A 26095-nucleotide genomic window follows, 5' to 3' on the forward strand; every position below is an offset into this window, starting at 1 on the left:
ACAGAACATCAATGTGCTAATTTATGGGCTAGAAAACCCATATATTTTTATTCTTCACATTTATATTTTGTATAAAAATTCCTCTCCATTTTATTGAATGTTCATAAGTTTTTAAAATTTATTTTGCTATATGCAAAATGTTTATTAAGTTAAATATCTAATATACTTTTTAAATGTAGTAAATTTCTAATTTGTTATTTTCCAGTTTACTTTCTGCCAGAAAATTAATTTTGTTGACAATTAATCATAATAGTCATATGTATAGTGGCAGTCATAATCAATAAATCATAGTCTAAAATAATATTTTTACTTTGGTAAAGTATGTATTAGTTGATAACACTTAAAATGAATTACATATTGACATTCAAAACAATTTTAAAAACAAAATGAATTACATATTATAAGGAAAGAAAAATACTTCAAAAATGTCTGTTATTCAACTTATACATATTCCTATTACCCTTAGAGTACATCCTTAAGTGTCTCTGCTCAAAAACCCTATGTTTCTATTAATCTACTTTAAAAATTACAAATGAAATATGTTTAGTGAAGAAATAATATTTATAAATAAAGTTATGGGAAGATTAGCTGTAATACCATGCTCCTCCCCCAACCACTGCTAACATGCTATACTGCTTTCCAGTATAACATATATATTTGTAAAAGGAAAAGTGGACTCTCCAAAAAAGCAATAAGCAAAATGCTATCATTAAATGAGGAGAATCAAACCTGTGTACCTATTCACATTGAGAACTTCCCAAACACCTGGGAACTTTACCTTCAGTTCATTACATATCAGCTTGTAGCCATATTTTAGTTGTTACCTTACATTATAATGACATGGTAAGGAAGAGACAAATCTGTTTTTTTCTTGCTGACGATGTAATCAATATACACCTGTTTTCTTCTGGGAAAACTGCAGCAGTAGATGTGGTGGCATTTTAACCAGTAATATGGTGACAAAGTAGCATGCTGGAAACACATGAATTTGACAAACTTTCACATACTGTTTGCAAATTGATCACAAGCAGTGGGATGCTGGCATATGCTACTATTTCCATGATGACAGATTATGATGCTTCAGGTAAAAGAATCATTCGTGGAAACGAAGAGGAAACCCAGTCATGAGACAAAGCTATAGGAAATATATATATATATATATATATATATATATATATATATATATATATATATATATATTCATGTTTTCTAATATCTTCCAAATATATTTATTTTATTTTATTTTTTTACAAACATCTTTATTGGAATGTAATTGCTTTACAATGGTGTGTTAGTTTCTGCTTTATAACAAAGTGAATCAGTTATACATATACATATGTCCCCATATCTTTTCCCTCTTGTGTCTTCCTCCCTCCCACCCTCCCTATCCCACCCCTCTAGGTGGTCACAAAGCACCGAGCTGATCTCTCTGTGCTATGCGGCTGCTTCCCACTAGCTATCTATTTTACGTTTGGTGGTGTATATATGTCCATGCCACTCTGTCACTTTGTCACAGCTTACTCTTCCCCCTCCCCGTATCCTCAAGTCCATTCTCTAGTATGTCTGTGTCTTTATTCCCATCTTGCCCTTAGGTTCTTCATGACCATTTTTTTTTTTTTTTAGATTCCATATATATGTGTTAGCATACAGTATTTGTTTTTCTCTTTCTGACTTACTTCACTCTGTATGACAGACTCTAGGTCCATCCACCTCTATATTTATTTTAATATGAAGTTTCTTCTAAAAACAAAAATGTTAACAATATATAAAAGTGGGGGGATGTAAAATACATTAAACTTTTTCTTGAATTCTTGGTATTAATATATTTCAGACAAAATTCAAAGATCTAAATATGATGTTTTGAATAACTTTTAATTTTCTTTAAAATTAGTCACTTATGCAATGCATATGTAAAGATAAGCTGTATCTGAATATTATACCATCAGTTACTCTTCCTCCAAATTAGGATGTATTATCTACATTGTTAGTCTGTTTCACACAAAATTGAACAAATTGGCCACATGATCAAATACTTTCTTACTTAGAACAAAACAAACAAGAAGAAAACATTATCGGGTTTGTGATCAATTATACTTTGTCATTTGCTGTGTATGCTTTTAAAGAATGCTATTATTTCACTTTTATATTGAAGGGAAATCCAATAGCATTTTAGAAACTATTAAAAAATTATTATTTGTATTGGCAATTTTGTAAGTATTCTTCGTTAATAATAACAAATAAAATGTCAAGTCTTTGTATGTTTATCAATACATTTATAGATTTATTAGTCAGCTATTTTTCTTCATACATGATCATACAAAAATAAAGTCTATTTGTCTTCAAGCTCTAATTAAGAAAAGTTGATCTGAAGACAATCTCCAACCAAAATCATGGTATTTTGAAAGAATTACATTGTAACTAAATCATCTAAAATTATGATTTTAACCATTATTGTTTTGGAAAAAGAGCACAGATTTTCTAATTACTCTTTGTTATCCTGTATATTTTGTAGATTATATTATAATATTTAATTTAGTTGTTATTTATACAGTTTGTATAACACCATTTTCATCCAGTATTAAATAATAAACTGGTTCAGAATGCGATGCTAAAAATTTCAATTGCACATGATTCTTTTTACAGCAGGAAGTTAACGCTTCTGTAACAAAAAAAGAGAAGGAAAAAGTGAGATAACAAAGCATCGGCTTTCCCTTTTAAAAGTTTGCTTTGTGTATAATAAAATCAACCAATCACCCATGTGGAGATTATAGGAGATATAGCACCAAACATTTCTCTTATTCTGATTAGCCAGTAGACCCCTCCATCACTTGCAATTTATAATCTGCCATTTACTGAGAGGCCAAATAATAATGCTGTTGAGCTGCCACTTATGTCTCATAAGTCTAGGTCTTTGGATGACGCCTTCCCTGACTCATTCCTATTTTGTTCAAGTATCTTACTGTTATATAAAATTGTTCTTGTTTATTTATTTGCCCTTGGTTTGGTTGCACTTGTTGTCAGACTTCCTAAAATAAAATGTAAAAATTCTTAAAGGAAGTATCCTTGTCTATCTGATTCATTGCTATTCCCAAGATGTCAAGAACAATATGTAATACATATTACATACTCAGTCAACACTGGAGGTTACTGGAATGAAAGAATAAATAAATGAACAAATAAACCATCTATGCTAAAAATTTAAAAAGTGTTTTAGAACTTGACCCACATTGTCTACACTATGTAGCTTTATTTGGACCAATCTGTGGCCATATAATATAACCTTCTGTCAATAAGAATTCTCTCAAAATCCAGGCTAAATCTCTAGGGCCACTAAGAAGTTCTAGTGAATGTTGCTGACAAGACTGATGTTTATTTTCTCTATTATTGATCCTTTTCCCCATTGCATTTATTTCGAGACAGAATAAAGCCATGATTTTAGAACTTTTTTTTTTTTTTTTTGTGGTACGCGGGCCTCTCACTGTTGTGGCCTCTCGCGTTGCGGAGCACAGGCTCCGGACGCGCAGGCTCAGCGGCCATGGCTCACGGGCCCAGCCGCTCCGTGGCATGTGGGATATTCCCAGACCAGGGCACGAACCCGTGTCCCCTGCATCGGCAGGCGGACTCTCAACCACTGCGCCACAGGGAAGCCCAAGCCATGACTTTAGACTTGGATATTTATCTATTTATGTTTATACTTACTCTACTTGAATACCCTGTAGTAACAGAATCTACGGTAGAAATTACAGATTCTTAATACTGTATGGAAGAAAATCTCATATAAAGAAAATTATTCTTGAAAATACGTTATGAATCCATGACGTTGCACTCTTACACATCACCCCAGAACAAATCCAAACCAGCTAGTTTTCCTTCCAGTTTGAAAAAGACTATTGTTTCTTCAGTTAAGTGTTAGAAGATGCAATTGGCTTGTATTTAAGGCCCATTTTGGTTAAAATATGAACCTTAAACATGAGAATTGCACTTACTATTTTATCATATTTACACTACCAGATGGCATAGGGGTATACATTACAGTCTCAAATCTTACTTCTGGGCACACATACCAGCTGAGAGGAAAAGTAGGGATAAATGCTTATACAACTAAACTTACCGTCTCTCGGGAGTAGAATTCAACTTCACTCTAATACATCAAGGTCCCTTTAAGATCTGCTTCAAAGGGAAGAGACAATACATTTTTCTTGCCTTGAGTCAGATAGTTATTATGAGATTGAACAAAGCAGTAATAGCAGCTCACACAGAACTGACCTTAGTGCCCCTCTTGTCTGTGTTCATTTTGATACATTCAGCTGGCCAGCATGTATTTGACTTGTGTTCAGTCCATCTCTACATTCTTAAATCCAGCTGTCTTGGGATCTGACACTGCCAAGGCATGGTCTACACCATCTGCTCTGACTGACTGCCAGGATTCCTGGCTGTCCTGACAAGCCTGGAGAGACATTCTGGTTTTTGTGTCTCCTGTGAATATTTGAGGTTTCCTAATAGGTGACTCTCAGAGAGGTGAAATATTACAATGTCCCAATCATAGATAATAATACTTCCCTTCCACTGGTATTTGAGATGATTTCTCACTGTAAAAATCTCCATCACCTAAAGTATGGTACTTTGTTTTAGGTGACAAAATTGACAATAAACATTGACAAACTGAAGCATATGTAGAGTAGACTAGCACGATAATGTTAGTTCTTGTAACTATATTTGAGAAGTAGTATATAAAGAAACTGACATTTGAGTCTTAGAAAATGGAATATTAAGGAATAATAGTCTAGTGGTGACTTCATCTTCAAATGAAAAAACACAGTTGAAGGAATGAGGAGAGTCTTTTAAAGAGTCTGCACTCTCACTGGGTGTTCATCAATGAAAAACTCTTTCTTTTCAGTTCAGTTTAGCAAATGCTTTCAAAATTGCAAGCACTTGACTGTTTTATGGACTGGAGTCTCAGCACTCAAGATCCTCAGGGTCTGGTGTTCAAGATTTGTTCAAATGTAGAACATGGTCAGTCTCAAAATTGACTGATTCATAATATCATCCTAAAAAGCACTGACATTAGTCTTTGTAGAAAGTAGACAGTTGTGTGCAAACTATTTAAATCACTTATTGTTCTTTTTTCCACCTTCCTCATTTGTAAAATAGAGATACTGAAGATATATCAATCTGAGTCCTGACAATTTATGTAAAACGTTCAGCTTTCAAGCTATTTTAAAAACCACGAGAAATCTGAACATACTAAAATTCTAAGTCATATGTTTTCTAGTAATTCAAAAACAGAGAACTTTAAACCCATTTATTATTTGTAATATTTATTTTCATTATATAGGTTAGATTAATGGATTGAAGAAGACTATTTTGTCTTTGTTTTCAATTTTGCTGCTTATGTTTGAGCCAGTTCTATGATGGGAAAGTTTTTAAAAGAATGAAATTAGAGTGATTCTTGCTTTGAGAACTTATATTTAAAAGATATGAGCCTCCTGACGCTATGCGGTTTATTCATTGTAATTAATACATGACAAGACTTTCTGTTGAATGTTTTAAAACACTCAACAACTTGCAAGTATGCTTTTCTTAAAAACAATTTATAATCCATCATATATGAACTGCATTTGGAGAAGCTGTGGAATCAGATTACCCATAGTAGTATAAAAGGCAATATAATTGATAAATATTATAATTGTTTAATCTAGAATAAATATTTTTTCATTGAGCATTTGGCATTTTATTTACTGTTTGCTTATACTGATTTATTGAGAAGTTTTAGCAAATATTTTCAAAGCTGAAGTTTTAGAGAAGATATATTTTAGAAAATATATAATTATTTTATGATTGAAAGGTTTCTCTCTCTCACTCTCTCTCACATACACACACACATACATATATGTATCTCTAACCACACACATAGGTAAGCATAATCTATTTTTTTCCTGATATCAATAATAGAAAGGAAGAAAGAAGTAGCTGAGTAAAATAAAGGCAGCATCCAGCAATAACAGCCAGGAAGAAAGAAGAGTAGAGGTTTGAATGAGATCCGGATTAACAAAACTGGAAATTTTGTTCACTGTACCTAATGTATCACCTAATTTTCCACTTGTAGGCAACCATGGATTATTTAATAGAGAATGTTGGTCACCTTGTAAAAGGGCAGACGATGTCTATTTATCTTCATTTCCCTTCCCTTCTTGCTAAAACAAGTTTGGGAGGGGGGATGTGAGAGACCCAAAGACAAAACTGTATAAAGGAAGCTCAAAGATATTAAGACTATTACAGGAAGACCACCAAAAGATAATATTTATTAGAGCATGTACAGTAGGCTAGGGTTCATACTATACAGTAATTATATAAGAGAGTAGTATGGTAAGTGGAATTCATAATGTACTAATCATTAATAACTAGTGAATTATTGAGTATTTCTACACCAAAGAAAGAATGGCTTAATGCTTTGAGCATAAAAATATATAGAACACATTTTAACTCTCTAAATCAAATGAGTATTATTATTAGTAACAATGATGAACATTGTATATATGTTAAATATATATACAATGATTAAAATCATAATCATTGTAAATATAACAATATAACACAATTGATTTTCTGTATCTTTCGATTTCAGACTTTTGTCTCCCAACATCTTTCATGAAAGATTTTACTACATCATCAGAGAGATGTTCTTCAGCTGAAAGTCTAAATCTAATTAATGCAGTTTCTAAAAGTGCTATAAATTATCACTTAATAATAAATATTTAATTATAGGAAGCCTGCTATTTATTTTTAAAAGCCTGATTCTTAGCCAGTATACAATTCAAATATAAATTTTATTCTCCTGTCCCACTGAAACCAAACAAACCCAATATATCTTTCTACTTAGATACTTTATTTATTCTTCAAATACATATTAATTGAGCATGAATTTTGTGACAGATTCAATCATCTTTTAGTATTCATATGTGTCATGCGTACTTGCTTAATGGAAAACAAGTGGGTATCAGTTCTTTCCATTTCTGTAAAAGGAAGACTGATTATCGCTCAGAACTAGTGAATGGTATTCACTTTTCATTTTCCATTTTACTAACTAAGAGTGTTTTGAGGTTATTCTCATCTCCCATCATGGAATGAGTATTTTATGAGCAGATAAATGGAACTTTCGTTTCTGGGTTACAAATATGAAGAGCCACATCTATATCTGATATCAAGAGCTACCCAGCACCAGATATAAAAGACATTGGGCTTCATTGAGTAACTGGTTATGATCTTGTGGTTGTCCCCCTTTGGCAAGGATGAATGCGACTAATGAGACATTGATTTTAGCACAGTTAATAAGTGATATTTTACATCTTCCTTTGCAGGTAAGATGACTAAAGGAATGAAAGGAAGACTAACTGAGTGGAACTTTATTTATTTTTAAGAGAAAGGTCTTTTTTTTTTTTAATTTTATTTTTGGCTGTATTGGGTCTTTGTTGCTGTGCTCAGGCTTTCTCCAGTTGCGGTGAGCAGGGGCTCCTCTTTATTGCATTGTGTGGGCTTCTCATTGCGGTGGCTTCTCTTGTAGAGCACGGGCTCTAGGTGCGCAGGCTTCAGTAGTTGTGGCTCACGGGCTCTAGAGCGCAGGCTCAGTAGTTGCAGAGCATGGGCCTAGTTGCTCGGCGGCATGTGAGATTTTCCTGGACTGGAGCTCAAACTCGTGTCCCCTGCATTGGCAGACAGATTCCTAAGCACTGTGCCACCAGGGAAACCGCTGAGTGGAACTTTAAAAAAAAAAGTTTAAAAGGGATTATCAAAGTTGGGAGAGATGTATTTTACCTTTCACATACAATCCTTCTTTTTCCTTGAAATAGTAATTTGATGCTGAAAATCGTAACCACTCACTAAGGAAGGCAGAGAAGTGTTGAAAAACAAAAAAGAGGAAGATGCTGGATTCCTGATGTCCATGGAGCGTCCATTAACATACTTGGGTTTCAACCTCCAGAATCCTTTTAGGTAAGAGATCTAAATCAGTATCTTGAAAATTCCACTACTATTTTGGATTTTAAAAAGTATATATCCTAAATGATAAAGCTTCAGGACAACAGGACTAAAGAAGCAGTTTGTGCTAATATTTTTAAGAGAAAAGTTAGGAATAGAGTGAATTTTTAAACAAGGACAGACATTATCATCTCCGTTAACAATGATATAAGTGCTCTTCAGGGAGTTAAGTTTTATAGACAAATGATAAATAATTGGTGGATACACATTTCTATCATTTCAGATTCTTTAACAAAAGCCATTTTTTCTGTTCTTTTGATAAAATTTAGCCCAAAAGTATTTTAGAATAAAGTGATAAAATCACCGTAGATACAAAATAGTAACAAACAAAAGTCTCAGTAAGACAGCAGTTCTTTTACCATAGAAGAATTTAAGATCTCAGGTTAGTTAACATAAACCGTTGCACTAAAAACACAGTCCTCCAACTCTACATGGCCATTTAAATACCACGAGTACTAGATATCACATGTGTATTATATCAATAAAATGACATTAGGTTATTTTCCTCCTACATTGAGAAGATTGTTAGAGCTCGCACTCTAAAGTACTAATAACTGCAAATTTTCTTTTGGGTTAGTTTCTCATTCTTTATAGAGAGCGAAGTTTCACTGTGGTTCACATTAGTATATTCATTTTGGCATCCAATTTAAAATAATAGTTACATAGTTATTATTACTACTAACAAGAGTAATAAAATAATTACAAAATAAGTATTTTAAAAGTTCCTGCTATTTGCTAGGCATAAAAATTATTTGAATCTTTTCAAAAATTGATTGTAGGCATTATTACCTTTAATTAACATGCATACTTATAAATACTTAAATCAAGGCAGTTACTTTCTCAAGGTTACACATCTATAATATCTTAATGGAAATTCAACTTTCTGTTCTTAAAACTGTACTCACTCTATTATGTTATAACATTGGCACTCATTTACCAATTTATATTGTCAAGAACAATGGAATTTGCATTCAAGATATTATGAATAAAGAAGAAGAGTAGGCTTGATCACTGTCTTAAAAATTATGTTTCCTTTTTATCAATGTGTCTATGTATGTATTTATCTAATTTACACCTCAAATTCACTATTTTTGTTATAAGTTCTAGTGAGCTTTGACAAATACACAGAGACATGTCTCTTTCACCACAGTCAAGATAAAGAGCAGTCCCACTACTCCAAGAAATTTGCTTGTGCTGCCACTTTATAACCAGTCCTTCTCACACTCCCAATCACAGGCAACCATTGTATTTATATAAATGGAATCATTCAGTATGTAGCTTTTTGAATGTGGCCACTTTCAGTAAATTGCCATGTAGATTCATCTATCCTATTATAAATATATATTAACTGTTTGTTCCTTTTTACTGTTAAGCAGTATTTCATTATATAGATGTAATACAGTTTGTTATCCAATCACCAGTTAAACTTTTTTTTAAATTTAGCAATTATAAACAAAGCTACTATAAACATTTGTATAGAGGTTTTCGCATGAGCAAAAACTTCAAATTTTAATCATACAGTTGACATCAGTTTAACTTTATAACAAATTGCCAAACTGTTTTCCAAAGTGGCCAACCATTTTGCATTCCCACAAACAATGAATGAAAGCTCCAAAACCCAGGTATCTATGTCAGCACTTGGTCTTTTCTTTTTAAGTTTCATTTTAACTCCACTTTCTTTTATAAACGATTCTCTACTGCAAATAACACTATCTGGCATAGAGGTTTAATTCCCTCTTTCAAAGCATTTCTCTGCCACAAACTGTGTGATCAGGTGCACACAATTGATATTTTTCTTATAAAGTGTAATATTTGCCCTTAGTATAACTGACAATGTCTTCAAACAGGGCAAAACTTATTTTCTAAAAGCTTCTGTTATATGCTCACTTTACTTTTGAGGTTTTGAGGGTTTTTTTTCTTTCAGTTATTATATAATCTCTCAAGAATTCCAAGCTGTCTATAATCAGTATAAACAGGATGCCAACTGTTACACATGCAAACTTGCATTTGATTTTCAAATAACAGTGATTCAAAGGCAAGTGTAAAGAGCATAGGTTAAAAAATGATTAAACACATTACTAGATCAATCCTGGTTATCCAAGTATATATACAGACCCATGATTTGAATTTGCATGTATACATACATGCATCTATAATACATGCACGCAGACACACATTTATATATACATTTAAATATTTTATTTATATTTTAATGATGACAATGATAAAATTTTTTTCTAAAGATCTTTCATTTAAAAAATGCAGTACTCAATTTCTAGTATTGAAAGAACATATTAAGTTGAAAAATAATAAAAAAGTTATAAACTATATATATATATATTAAGATGTTGGGGGTAGGAGTTTATTAATTTATTTATTTTTGCTGTGTTGGGTCTTCGTTTCTGTGCGAGGGCTTTCTCTAGTTGTGGCAAGCGGGGTCCACTCTTCATTGCGGTGCATGGGCCTCTCATTATCGCAGCCTCTCTTGTTGCGGAGCACAGGCTCCAGACACGCAGGCTCAGTAGTTGTGGCTCACGGACCTAGTTGTTCTGCGTCATGTGGGATCCTCCCATACCAGGGCTCGAACCCGTGTCCCCTGAATTAGCAGGCAGATTCTCAACCACTGCGCCACCAGGGAAGCCCCTAAACTGTATGTTTTAAATAAAAGCTGTATGTGGATATCCATCTAAGATCATAATTTAAGTATAGACAGTGTCCAATTTGTATAAAATTGGATCATATTCTACAAACAGTTCTCTAATATGTGTATATGAAACATACAAATTATGGGTTGGAAGACTGCATGTCAAAAGCTAACGGCTTTTTTGGAGACCTTCAAGATGGCAGAGGAGTGAGACATGGAAATCACCTTCCTCCCCACAAATACATCAGAAGTACATCTACATGTGGAACAACTCCTACAGAACACCTACTGAACGCTGGCAGAAGACCTCAGACTCTCCAAAAGGCAAGAAACTCCCCTTGTACCTGGGTAGGGCAAAAGAAAAACAGAGCCAAAAGAATAGGGAACGGACCTGCACCAGTGGAAGGGAGCTGTGAAGGAGGAAAGGTTTCCACACACTAGGAAGGCCCTTCGCAGGCTGAGACTGTGGGTGGCTGAGGGGGGAAGCTTCCAAGCCGCGGAGGAGAGCACAGCCACAGGGGTGCAGAGGACAAAGCGGAGAGATTCCCACACAGAGGATCGACCGGCACTCACCTGCCCGAGAGGCTTGTCTGTTCACCCGCCGGGGCGGGCGGGGGCTGGGAGCTGAGGCTCGGGCTTTGGTCGGAGCGCTGGGAGAGAACTGGAGTTGGCAGCGTGAACACAGCCTGCAAGGTGTTAGTGCGCCACGGCTGGTAGGGAGGGAGTCCGGGGAAAAGTCTGGACCTGCCGAAGACGCAAGAAACTTTTTCTTGCCTCTTTGTTTCCTGGTGCACGAGGAGAGGGGATTAAGAGCGCTGCTTAAAGGACCTCCAGAGACGGGCGCGAGCCACGGCTAAAAGCGCGGACCCCAGAGACGGGCGTGAGACGCTAAGGCTGCTGCTGCCACCACCAAGAAGCCTGTGTACAAGCACAGGTCACTATCCAAACCTCCCCTTCTGGGAGCCTGTGCAGCCCGCCACTGCCAGGGTCATGTGATCCAGGGACAGCTTCCCAGGGAGAACGCACGGCATGCCTCAGGCTCATGCAACGTCACGCTGGCCTCTGCCGCCTCAGGCTCGCCCCGCATTCGTACCCCTCCCTCCCCCTGGCCTGAGTGAGTCAGAGACCCTGAATCAGCTGCTTCTTCAACCCCGCCCTGTCTGCAAAAAGAGCAGATGCCCTCAGGCAACCTACGTGCAGAGGCGGGGCCAAATCCAAAGCTGAATCCAGGGAGCTGTGTGAACAAAGAAGAGAAAGGGAAATCTCCCAGCAGCCTCAGGAGCACCGGATTAAATCTCCACAATCAACTTGATGTACCCTGAATCTCTGGAATAGTTGAATAGACAATGAATCATTCCCAAAATTGAGGCGGTACACTTTGGGAGCAATGATATATATGTATTTTTCCATATTCCCTTTTTGAGAGTGTGTATGTGTATGCTTCTTTGTGTGAGTTTCTCTGTATACCTTTGCTTTTACCATTTGTCCAAGGGCTCTCTGACCGTTTTTTTTTTTTTTTTTTTTTTTAGTAGAGTTTTTAGCACTTCTTATATTTGTGGATTTGATTTTTGGTTTGCTCTCTTCTTTCTATGTTTTTAAATTACTTTTTAATTTAAAAAAATTTTTCTTTTTTCTTTTAATAACTTTTAAATTTTATTTTCTTTCTCTTTCTTTCTTCTTCCTTCCTCCCTCCCTCCCTCCCTCCCTCTCTCCTTCTGTCCCTCTCTCTCTTTCCTTCTTTCCTCCTTTCCTCTTTTCTTTCCTTTCTTTCTTTCTTTCCTCCCTTCCTCCCTCCCTCCCTCCCTCTCTCTCTCCTTTCTTTCTTTCTTTCTTTCTTTCTTTCTTTCTTTCTTTCTTTCTTTCTTTCTCCCTGTATTCTGAGTCATGTGGCTGACAGGGTCTTGGTGCTCCAGCCGGATGTCAGCCCTGTGCCTCGGTGGTGGGAGGGACGAGTTCAGGACATTGGTCCACCAGAGACCTCCCAGTTCCACGTAACACTAAATGGTGAAACTCTCCCAGAGATCTCCATCTCAACACTAAGAACCAGCTCCTGTCAACAACCAGCAAGCTACAGTGCTGGACACTCTATGCTAAACAACTAGCAAGACAGGAATATGACCCAACCCATTAACACAGAGGCTGCCTAAAATCATAATAAGGTCACAGACACCCCAAAACACACCACCGGATGTTATCCTGCCCACCAGAAAGACAAGATCCAGGCTTATCCTCCAGAACACAGGCACCAGTCCCCTCCACCAGGAAGCCTAAACAACCCACTGAACCAACCTTAGCCACTGGGGGCAGACACCAAAAACAACAGGAACTACGAACGTGCAGCCTGCGAAAAGGAGACCCCAAATACAGTAAGTTAAGCAAAATGAGAAGACAGAGAAACACACAGCAGGTGAAGGAGCAAGGTAAAAAACCACCAGACCAAACAAATGAAGAGGAAATAGGCAGTCTACATGAAAAAGAATTCAGAGTAATTATAGTAAAGATGACCCAAAATCTTGGAAATAGAATGGAGAAAACAAAAGAAACATTTAACAAGGAACTAGAAGAACTAAAGAGCAAGCAAACAGTGATAAAAAACACAATAAATGAAATTAAAAATTCTCTAGAAGGAATCAATAGAAGAATAATTGGGGCAGAAGAACGGATAAGTGACTTGGAAGATAAAATACTGGAAAAAAACTACTGCAGAGCAGAATAAAGATAAAAGAATGAAAAGAAGTGAGGACAGTCTCAGAGGCCTCAGGGACAACATTAAATGCACCAACATTCAAAGTATAGGGGTTCCAGAAGAAGAAGAGAAAAAGAAAGGGACTGAGAAAATATTTGAAGAGATGATAGTTGAAAACTTCTCTAATATGGGAAAGGAAATAGTTAATCAAGTCCAGGAAGCACAGAGAGTCCCATACAGGATAAATCCAAGGAGAAACACACCAAGACATATACTAATCAAACTATCAAAAATTAAATACAAAGAAAAAATATTAAAATCAGCAAGGGAAAAAATAACAAATAATGTACAAGGGAATCCTGATAAGGTTAACAGCTGATCTTTCAGCAGAAACTCTGCAAGCCAGAAGGGAGTGGCAGGACATATTTAAAGTGATGAAAGGGAAAAACCTACAACCAAGATTACTGTACCCAGCAAGGATCTCATTACAATTTGACAGAGAAATTAAAACCTTTGCAGACAAGCAAAAGGTAAGAGAATTCAGCCACCAAATCAGCTTTACAACACATGCTAAAGGAAATTCTCTAGGCAGGAAACACAAAGAAGGAAAAGACCTACAATAACAAATTCAAAACAATTAAAAAATGGTAATAGGAGCATACATATTGATAATTACCTTAAATGTAAATGGATTAAATTCTCCAATCAAAAGACATAGGCTGAATGGATACAAAAACAAGACCCGTATATATGCTGTTTACAAGAGACACACTTCAGATATAGGGACACATACAGACTGAAAGTGAGAGGATGGAAAAAGATATTCCATGCAAATGGAAATCAAATGAAAGCTGGAGTAGCAATTCTCATATCAGAGAAAATAGACTTAAAAATAAAGACTATTACAAGACACAAAGGACACTACATAATGATTAAGGGATTAATCCAAGAAGATAGAACAATTGTAAATGTTTACGCACCCAACATAGGAGCACCTCAGTACATAAGGCAAATGCTAACAGCAATAAAAGGGGCAATTGACAGTAACACAATCATAGTAGAGGACCTTAACACCCCACTTTCACCAATGGACAGATCATCTAAAATGAAAATAAATAAGGAAACACAAGCTTTAAATGACACATGGAAGTAACTGATATTTACAGGAAATTCCACTCAAAAACAATAGAATACACGTTCTTCTCAAGTGCTCATGAAACATTCTCCAGGATAGATCACATCTTGGTTCACAAATCAAGTCTTGGTAAATTTAAGAAAATTGAAACTGTATCAAGCATCTTTTCCGACCACAATGCTATGAGACTAGATATGAATTACAGGAAAAAAATCTGTAAAAAATACAAATACATTGAGGCTAAACAATACACTACTTAATAACCAAGAGATCACTAAAGAAATCAAAGAAGAAATCAAAAAATACCTAGAAACAAATGTCAATGAAAACACGACAACACAAAACATATGGGATGCAGCAAAAGCAGTTCTAAGGGGGAAGTTTATAGCAATACAATCCTACCTTAAGAAACAAGAAACATCTCAAATAAACAAACTAACCTTACACCTAAAGCAATTAGAGAAAGAAGAACAAAAAAAAACCCCGAAGTTATCAGAAGGAAAGAAATCATAAAGATCAGATCAGAAATAAATGAAAAATGAAGAAAACAATAGCAAAGATCAATAAAACTAAAAGCTGGTGCTTTGAGAAGATAAACAAAATTGATAAACCATTAGCCAGACTCATCAAGAAAAAAAGGGAGAAGAATCAAATCAAAGAATAAGAAATGAAAAAGGAGAAGTAACAACTGACACTGCAGAAATGCAAAGGATCGTGAGAGATTACTACAAGCAACTATATGCCAATAAAATGGACAACCTGGAAGAAATGGACAACTTTAGAAAAGCACAATCTTCCAAGACTGAACCAGGAAGAAATAGAAAATATGAACCAGCCAATCACAAGCAGTAAAATTGAGACTGTGATTAAAAATCTTCTAACAAACAAAAGCCCAAGACCAGATGGTTTCACAGGAGAATTCTATCAAATATTTAGAGGAGAGCTAACACCTATCCTTCTCAAACTCTTTCAAAATATAGCAGAGGAAGGAACACTCCCAAAGTCACTTTACAAGGTCACCATACCCTGATACCAAAACCAGACAAAGATGTCAAAAAGAAAGAAAACTACAGGCCAATATCACTGATAAACATAGATGCAAAAAATCCTCAACAGAATACTAGCAAACAGAATCCAACAGCACATGAAAAGGATCATACAACATGATCAAGTGGGGATATACCAGGAATGCAAGGATTCTTCAATATATGCAAATCAATCTATGTGATACATCATATTAACAATTGAAGGAGAAAAGCCATATAATAATCTCAATAGAGGCAGAAAAAGCTTTCAACAAAATTCAACACCCATTTGTGATAAAAACCCTCCAGAAAGTAGGCATAGAGAAAACTTTCTTCAACATAATAAAGGCCATATATGACAAACCTGCAGCCAACATCATTCTCAATGGTGAAAAACAGAAATCATTTCCACTAAGATCAGGAACAAGACAAGATTACCCACTCTCACCACTATTATTCAACATAGTTTTGGAAGTTTTAGCCACAGCAGTCAGAGAAGAAAAACAAAGGATTCCAAATCAGAAAAGAAGTAAAGTTGTCACTCTTTGCAGATGACATGATACATGACATGATAGAACACTCCCTAACACCATACCCAAAAATAAACTCAAAATGGATTAAAGACCTAAATGTCAGGCCAGACACTATGAAACTCTTAGTGGAAAACCTAGGCAGAATACTCTGTGACGTAAAGCACAGCAAGATCCTTTTTGACCCACCTCCTAGAGAAATGGAAATAAAAACAAAAATAAACAAATAGGACCTGATGAAACTTAAAAGCTTTTTCACAGCAAAGGAAACCATAAGCAAGATGAAAAGACAACCCTTAGAATGGGAGAAAATATTTGCAAACGAAGCAAATGACAAAGGATTAATCTCCAAAATTTACAAGCAGCTCATACAGCTCAATATCAAAACAACAAACAACCCAGTCCAAAAATGGGCAGAAGACCTAAATAGACATTTCTCCCAAGGAGATACACAGGTTGCCAACAAACACATGAAAGATGCTCAACATCACTAATCATTAGAGAAATGCAAATCAGAACTGCAATGAGGTATCACCTCACACCAGTCAGAATGGCCCTCATCAAAAAATCTACAAACAATAAATGCTGGAGAGGGTGTGGAGAAAAGGGAATCCTCTTGCACTGTTGATGGGAATGTAAATACACCCACTATGGAGATACAGTATGGAGGTTCCTTAAGAAACTAAAAATAGAACTACTATATGACCCAGGAATCCCACTACTGGGCGTATACTCTGAGAAAAACATAATTTAAAAAGATTCATGTACACAATGTTCATAGCAGCTCTATTTACAATAGCTAGGACATGGAACAACCTGTGTCCATTGACAGGTGATTAGATACAGAAGATGTGGCACATATATACAATGGAATATTACCCATAAAAAGAAATGAAATTGAATTATTTGTAGTGAGATGTATGGACCTGGAGTCTGTCATACAGAGTAAAGTAAGTCAGAAAGAGAAAAACAAATACTGTGCGCTAACACATATATATGGAAGCTAAAAAAAAAAGGTTATGAAGACCTAGGCGCAGTACAGGAATAAAGACACAGATGTAGAGAATGGATTTGAGGACACAGGGAGGGGGAAGGGTAAGCTGGGGCAAAGTGAGAGAGTGGCATGGAGTAATATATACTAGCAAATGTAAAATAGATAGCTAGTGTGAAGCAGCCACATAGCACAGGGAGATTAGCTCAGTGCTTTGTGACCACCTAGAGGGGTGGGATAGGGAAGGTGGGAGGGAGATGCAAGAGGGAGGAGATATGGGGATATATGTATATGTATAGCTGATTTACTTTGTATTATAGCAGAAATTAACACACCAATGTAAAGCAATTATACTCCAATAAAGATGTTTACAAAATAAATAAATAAAAAATAAAGTATTTTTTGATATTTAGAAAAAAAGGTAATGGCAGTTATCCACTAGGTGGTAGAACTTTTTTTCTAATTCATCACATTAAGTCTATCAATTGATAATTAAGTGTAATAAACCCTAATTTTATTTGCTTTTAAAGCTTTTTAAAATTATCAATAATTTGAAAGTAGTTAAATGGCACCTACACACGATGTGAAAGTAAATGGCTATAAATAAGCATAACATTAAACATAGAACTATGAATATTTTTAAAAGGATGTGCTTAAAATTGCCAATTTTATAACACACTGAGATGTTTATAGTTATGCAAAGTAGTAGAAGAAATTCATACCTCATACTTCAGCACTCAAAGAATTATTGATGTAAAATAAAATAATTACTTATCATTTTTATGTTGCTTCTACAGAATTATGTTCTATAGATATAAAAAGACACAGTTTTAATTACTGGTACAAGTAAAACAATTACTTGTTCAGTTTTACAAAATTTGTTTAAAATACTTGTTTTCAAGATATTGTTTCACAAAAGTAAATAAATATGTATAGGTAAGGAGAAATTACTTGGTGCAACACTGTTTTGACTGTAAATTTCTTACAAGTAAGCCCCATAACATTGCTTAATAGTATTATTTTACTGAATAAATTAGTTTAATTTAACCTAATTAATTATTTAATCCTATCTCTGATCTTTTATTCTTTTTTATTTTGTATTTTTTTAACATCTTTATTGGCGTATAATTGCTTTACAATGGTGTGTTAGTTTCTGCTTTATCTCTGAATTTTTAAATGAAGTTTGATTTTTCTCTCTATTTTTTCCTGAATTCCTGTATAACATCTCAAGAATACAGCAACCCAGAATCCCGCATTATGTCTTAAGGTTGCTCTGATTCCTCCTTTCATACTCATGTACAGTTCGTTCTCCTCTAAGTTGCTTTTACCTGGCAGAATCCCTTTGCCACTATTTCACTATGGTTGGCACATTATTTCATTAATATATTTTTTAATTGCTTTAACATCATTTTTTAAATTCTACTTTTGCTCTCATCGTTTTGTGATAAAGAAGTAAAAATAATATGCCTTCTTGCTTTTTAAATAACACCTCCACAATAATTCACATATTTCTGTTTGTTGAACTTGTCTAAACTTTTCATTCTCATTCAGTGCTGTAGGATAACGTTAATTCTTGCTTATTTGAGTGTCTTGTCCAATAAAACATTAGTTCAACAATGCATAAGACTTAAAATGCCTGCAGTATTTTATAGTCTCTATTGTTGACCACATTACTTAGGGTAGACATCTACTAGATGCCAGATGCATTGTTTACCAATTTTTTGCTCATCATGTTTTTTGCTATATCTGTGTATCACAAGAAATCTTATTTTATTATAATATACAATCCAAAAGATCACAACTGTGTGCATAGAAATTCAGAGACAGAAATGTAGTGAGTGTCCCTGCTTGTTTCTGTTAGCCATATAGTTGAATACTTGTAGGGGAAGATTAAGTTGCTACAGGTGTGAAGTTGAATAGATACACCTAAGCATCAGGTCTGTAATTCAAGCAGTCAGAACAAGCTAGAATACTAAAACACTTCCCACAAAAGCCTCCTTCTAATCAATAATACCCCTAAAATCATGGCTTTTATGTTTTGTTTATGTTTTTTATATATATATATATATATATATATATTTTTTTTTTTTTTTTTTTTTTTTTTTTTTGCGGTACGTGGGCCTCTCACTGTTGTGGCCTCTCCCGCTGCGGAGCACAGGCTGCGGATGCACAGACTCAGTGGCTATGACTCACGGGCCTAGCTGCTCCATGGCATGTGGGATCTTCCTGGACTGGGGCACGAACCCGTGTCACCTGCATTGGCAGGCGGACTCTCAACCGCTGTGCCACCAGGGAAGCCCTATGTTGTATATTATTAATGTGTACATTTAAGTAAGTATATAAAACAAAAATTAAAATTTTCATCATTTTTGATGTAAAACTATCTCACAAATCACCAGTAGTAGTTTGGGAAACAGTGACCAAGAACACTTAAATGGAAAGAATTTATAGAATTTCTATCATAGCCTAACTTCCTTTCTTCTGATTGTATTACATGAATACCAAATGTACGTAGGCATACATATTTTGTTAAAATGATCCATAGAGGTATAAATACTATAACCTTACTATTTTATGAATCATGTTTATTTTTTGAGGAAAAGAATCAAGTTTATTTTTCTGTTATTATTACTCTTTTCATTACTGGCATCTAGCATATTACTTGGGTCATAAGAGTTATGCAACATATACTTGAGCTGAATCCTGGAATAAATGCAAATTTTAAGAAACATAATAAAAATATTTATAATACTATAATGGTACTCTAATGTATATATATATATATATATACATATATATTAACACACATATATATTCATTATGTACATTTACTACTGTAGTACTACAACTACTGTGCAAATTTCCCATCCCATATATTTTCTCTTTCTTATTTTACCTCTATATTTCACATATTTTCTTTCCTTCTTTCTCTCTTTCTTCCTTTTTTTCTTTCTTTCCTTCCTTCCCTCCCTCCTCCTTTCCTTCCTTCCTTCCTTCCTTCCTTCCTTCCTTTCTTCCTTCCTTTCCTTTCCTCCCTCTCTCCCTCCCTCCTTTCTTTCTTTCTTTCTTTCTTTCCTCCTCCTCCATTAGTTTTCTATATTTCAGTAAATATAAAAGATTTTTTGTTTGTTTTTTTTATTTTAGAGTCCATATATATATCTCAAATATGTAATAATGATTAAAATATGCACTGATTGCATGCAAACACAACAAAAAAGCAAAACAAATAAAACACCTTGTATCCTCCCTTTCATAATGCATATCACTTCTATCAGCTTATCTTAACGTCTCACATTTCTCACAATTTAGGCACAGTATGTTCATCTAGTTTTTCTTAACATTTCTCATTTCTTGACTCTAGTTATTGGAAGATATGACTTAAAGTCACAGCTATCAGACACTGAGCTTTGAATTTTCTGAGTTTGAAAATCCTAAAATTTCTGCCCAATAGAGGATTTGTACATGTCCCATTTAAGCAAAATCCTCGGTCACTAAATCTTGAGCTGTTAAAATCAACTTTCAACTAAAACAGGTCTATTGGATTGTTCCTGGAAACTATAATTCTCTAACACTGGGATATTGCCCAGGAAAGAATCTAAGAACCAAATAAAAATGTCTGTCTCTCTAGTAGGAAAAACAAAAGAGTCAGTGTGACTTTATTGATTTTTATAACAAAGCAAACATTGTTCTAGTAAAATTGTAGTCTTTCCCCCCAAAATATAACTTGCATTTTCAAAACATTTTAGAAGCAATGTTAATTAATAAAAATGACATTAACTGTTAATGACGTCACATTTATTAATGTTAAAAATTTACATTAAATTAAAAGTTTATTTAAACTTCTAAAATAGAAAAAAAATAAGAGCTATGTATCCTTACTATTTGTATTTAGGAATATCTTTTCACATTCAGCTTCTTATATTTACTTTCATTCCCCATTTTTTAATGTCCCCAAACATTTAAATGTTAATAGTTTATTTCTCAGAAATTTGTTTTCTAAAAAACTATATGGATACTTGAAATACATGCATGGATACTTGAAAAACATTCTCCTTTCTAAAATATTTATATTGAAATTGCTAATGTATTAATTTTTATAACTATAACAGCACAAAATTTTGAAAATTATAAGGGCAGAATTTCTGCTTACTGAATTCATGCCCACAGCTCTTCAATACAAAATAAGTTTGCAAAATTCAAACTTTTATATATAATATTTGATTCTGTAGCTGTGCTACCAATAATTTACTGGCAGCATAAATCATGTACATAGGTGAAATTGTACATTAGTGAAAGGAATCCAGGTCATTAGTCATTCGTAGGGGAAAAGAAGAATGTGGGATGAATATGGAGTGTGGTGATGATGAGGCATAGACACATCTACAGGTTCAATGATTTCTTCCTTTTAAATAAAATTACAAAAGATTCAGGAATAATAAAACTTTAGCAATCTTCATGGCCCATTGCTAGTTCTATGCTTAAATTGAGAAATGAAGTAACCATTTTACTAGGTCATCTTTTAATTACATTGGACATACATTTTTATTTTCCTCCATTTAATATGGAAAATTGCTTTGTCTACAAATGTCCTTTTTTTTCTATTTTAAAAATGTAGCCTCTGTGTTTTAATCTATAATCTCCTAAAGTATTGAATTATGTGGTTTGACTTTACACTATGTGAAAATTGAGTATTTCCTTTTATTCCTTTTAAATTAAACTTCCATTAGTTTTGAGTGATCTCTCCTTCTTATATTATGGAATAGCATATAAAAAGGATCTTATCAATTTTTACTATACTCTTCAAAATCTTAAATAACTCAATTATATTTGCTCTATCTCTTCACATTTCCAGGCTAAATAATCTTAGCTTCCCTACTTTCCTTTTGTGTATGCGTAAGTTTCATTCTACTTTAACCATTTTATGTGTCCTTTTATGAACTCTTTGATCCTTATCTTCCCTCAGGGAATGTATCCTAACTTAAGACTGCTTCACTTTGGAAGATTCTATATACAATTATAACATACATTAGTGCTATTAATTTGCATTTATATACCATTTCATTTATGCAAAGTGCTTTTCAGTTTATCTTTATAATATTGCTGGGAACTTATTAGCACATGTTTTTGGAAAGAGAAAGTACAAAGAGGTTGAAACTAACCCCAAATCACTAGAGGTGCATCTAAATCATCCTTTTAAAACAACAAAAAATGATCCCGTTTATTTAAATAATCTATTTAAAATGCTAATTTGATTGATAGGAACTTACTAAAAGGCCTTGCTAATTTTCTAGCAATAGAAAGAACAAGTGAACAAAATGATAATTTTGATATACTTATTCTTCTCAAACTAGTAAGACCACTTTTATTGAGTGACTTAGAAAAGTATAACTTTGCCACTTATTTTGAGTTTAAAACAATCTTGTTCAAAGAATAGCGAATTTCTGATATTTTAAACACTAAAAGTAATTGCAATCAAAATTAATTGAGATGACTTGAATCTAGGAAGTACCCATTAGGACTATAGATTTCAGTTTGATATCCCAAGAAATGTCTCCTCTCCGTTCTTATGTATATTAGAGATGCCTTTTCTAATTATCTGAGTTATACAACCCTTTTGGGAGGGTTGGGAGTCATGACTTGGTATAAACTTATCATATTAATCCCTGGACTTTCTTTCCCTCACATTAGGTGTAATGTCTGAAATTAAGGTTCAATGTTATGTGCAGCCTTGATTGGTGAAATTAAGAAAGTCTCAAATGGCCTAACCAAAAGTTTAAGGTTTTCTCTCTGTTCCTGCAGATAAGGTCCCCTTAGCCAAACAAATCCCCTTATCAAATGGACCAGATGAAATTATTGCTTACCATTAAGTAGCAGATTTCAGTTCTAGGCCAGCCCACAAAGTGATTCAAACAAGCCCATCACATCCTCCCGGGAAATCAGTGGACACCTTAGTTACCCTTTTGTGTGTCTGCCTTCCACAGACCCCGGTTCTTCACTCTGTTCCAGACTGCAGACCTTGTGTGGCCCTGTGTGGAGCGGGTGTCCTCCTCCCCTGAACTGTGAGTGTACGTGACTCATAAATTACTATCTTATCTGTCCAGTGCCCAGTATCCTATGTCTATCCATCCCTGTAATTGCAGGGTGGGCATCTCTCCTTCACCAAAGGGTTAAATAGGAAGTGACTAAAACATCACATACTACAATGACAATTCTTACATAACTGGATACATTGTCCACCAATGAGGGACAGCCACAGAGAGCATTTCATTTGTTAGTATGCTTATATTTCACATTGATTCATTTAAAAATCTTGAAGATGTGGGCATTTACAAATAAGCATGAAGGTTTTCCAAGAATATTTTTTCACTCTAGTGTCCCCTAGGGGAGTAGTGTTTGAAAATCAATTTCTTATGATAAAATCAAATTCTTAAGGCATCTGCTGGTTGAAAAGAGAAAGCATATTTTTGCATTTTTAAGAACCTTAGAAATGTGGCTAATTTCTGTTTGACATGCAGAAATATCACAAGGAGTTAGCAAAAAAAATATCTCAGAGTAGACAAAAGAAAGGCCTATTAATATTATAAATACTAAAATTATTGAGAAGATTCTATGTGACAAAACAAATACTAGGACATTATCTCACTTAATCTTCACAATATGTCTAAGGGATAGATGCTATTTTCTCATTTAAAACATAAAGAATCTGGTTCTGAGAGATAGTATGTAACCTTTTCAAAATTTATAATAGCTGGTGAATAGAAGTACCCTTTTTATAAGCTTAAAAAAATCCACATTTATTTTTCATTATAATAGAAAGCAAAAACAACACAAGAGAAGAAAGAAAGAGAGAGAGAGAGAAGAAGGAAAGAAGGAAGGAAGGAAAAACACAGATTGGGGGAAATCAGTTTCTTTACCTTTTTTAAAGTATAAATAATTAAAACTATGGAAATAGGGTAATTCTGGTACTCACTTGAAAAATGAATTCTCAGTTTCCTTTCCAATAAAATTACTGTGGAGAGTAGTGTTCCTCCTTACCTCTTTCTGTTGAAAAGAATATGAAAAGTGCTGCATAAAGAAAAAGCAAATTTAAAACTCAGAATGAGATTAGGAACAATAAGTACCAGAACCATCAACTTCTAAAGCCACTGAAAATGTCCAGAAGTCTCCTTTAAAAATCTTCATCTTGGGGCTTCCCTGGTGGCACAGTGGCTGAGAGTCCACCTGCCGATGCAGGGGACACGGATTCGTGCCCCGGTCTGGGAAGATCCCACATGCCACAGAGCGGCTGGGCCCGTGAGCCATGGCCGCTGAGCCTGTGTGTCCGGAGCCTGTGCTCTGCAACGGGAGAGGCCACAACAGTGAGAGGCCGGCGTACTGCAAAAAAAAAAAAAAAAATTGTTTATATGGAAAATGCATTCCTAATTCTAAATAATGGGCTGACTTAATTTTATTACTACAGCAAAGGGAGAGAGTGGTGCTTTATTTAGAAAAAAAATTGCAAGTTTTGAAATGCAATTTATTTGGAATATATGTTTAACATTTTTTTCCTTTTTATAAGAGAAAAGCACAGTGCTCTTCTCAAATTCTTCACGATCCTTGACTACTTCTCAGGTAATAATCCTGTGTGTTAAGATATTCAATAGAGATGATACTACATACATTACTGCTCTTGACTCACATTTACCATATCATTTATAATTAGTAGTGAACAAGTACAGTGTGACTTAAGCAAGATTAATCAGTCTCTCCACCTTCTAACCTGCAAATTCTTCACTCACTTCACTCGGTTTTAGAGAAGGAGAGTAAATACAACTTTGTTGTTAAAGTGGGGAATAAAAGTAAATAAATATTAATGCTTCCTGCTGTTATTTACCTTGAAAATCTCAAGTTCAGAAAATCTTCCATGTATCTTCAATATTTATATGTCTGTTAAGGAAAGTGAAGTGGTTTTTATGAGATAGAAACTACCTACATAACAAGTACCCTTTATAGGGAATTAATGGGTCTTTTTGTAATTGTTACTATAGTCTGGAATCTCAAACTTCTCTGATAATGAAAATTTACCTGGGGAACTTGTTAGATGGAAGAATCAGCCTCAGAAAGGAATCCAGCCATGTGGGACCCAACCTTCTTATCCAGTCACATCACTGCATCCCAGTGTGTCAAATTCTTAACTGCTGAGCTAAAATACTACCTGTGTTACAGTTCTAGGCATCTACACATATAGTTCCTTCAGCTTGAAATTCTTTCCTCATATTCTCTGTCTAGTAAAATTCCACTTGTCAATTAAAAGGTTGCAGGTATGTGATCCTCATTCATGAAGTTATGTTAATTCCACTTACAGAATTGTTCATTTCTATTTATTTTCTCAGTTGTCACCTCTCTTTATCAATGACTTCATAGTGAGTCATCATATTATTATTATACTAGCTATGATATTACAGCATCTTTAAGTACCAGATACTATGCTATGTGATTTATATATAGTACGTCACTTAATCCTCATACTATCCTATATCTTCATTTTATCAAAAGAAAAACTGAGGTTAAGAATAAATTTTTAATTTTTCTTAATATCATGCGGTTGATTATGAAAGAAAGAATAATCAACATTTCTTAGTCTTTCATCTTAAGTCACCTCTGGTTGAAGGAAACAAAAATTCTGCAAAATAGCTTAAACAAAAGAAATTGAGGTATTATTTTAATGGCATATGTCTTACAAAATTCATGGAAAATTTTATATCTGTGTTATAGTGAGAGTGGGACAACTCTAGAGATTTTAGGGACAGGTGGCTACAGACCTGTACCTTTGTGCTCTATTCTTGATGTGATTCCATGACCAATAGACAGTTTCTGTACCTTCGTGCTCTACTCTTGATGTGATTCCATGAGCAAGAGACAGTTTCTCTACCCCTGTGAAATGCTAGTCAAGAATGATACCAATAATCCTAAACCACCTTATTTTATGAGACAAAAATTGAGCAGAAGTACTTGAAAGTATCTTTTAATTTACTGATCAACTAATTAATTAAAAGAGTTAATATTTATTC

The 26095-nt window shown here is 34.5% G+C and overlaps 1 long non-coding RNA gene across 1 annotated transcript in view; it reads left to right on the forward strand.

Annotated features, from left to right (window-relative positions):
- LOC307195547 overlaps nucleotides 1-23243 on the forward strand; it is a 226534-nt gene extending 203291 nt beyond the window's left edge. Inside the window, exons 3-4 of the long non-coding RNA XR_013830863.1 lie at nucleotides 7848-7989; nucleotides 23027-23243. This is a non-coding gene — a long non-coding RNA (uncharacterized lncRNA). The remainder of the gene's footprint in view (nucleotides 1-7847; nucleotides 7990-23026) is intronic.
- Nucleotides 23244-26095: the final 2852 nt, after the last annotated feature.

The sequence above is a fragment of the Stenella coeruleoalba genome (assembly GCF_951394435.1).
Source record: "Stenella coeruleoalba genome assembly, chromosome: 12".
In the NCBI taxonomy this organism is placed as follows: domain Eukaryota; kingdom Metazoa; phylum Chordata; class Mammalia; order Artiodactyla; family Delphinidae; genus Stenella; species Stenella coeruleoalba.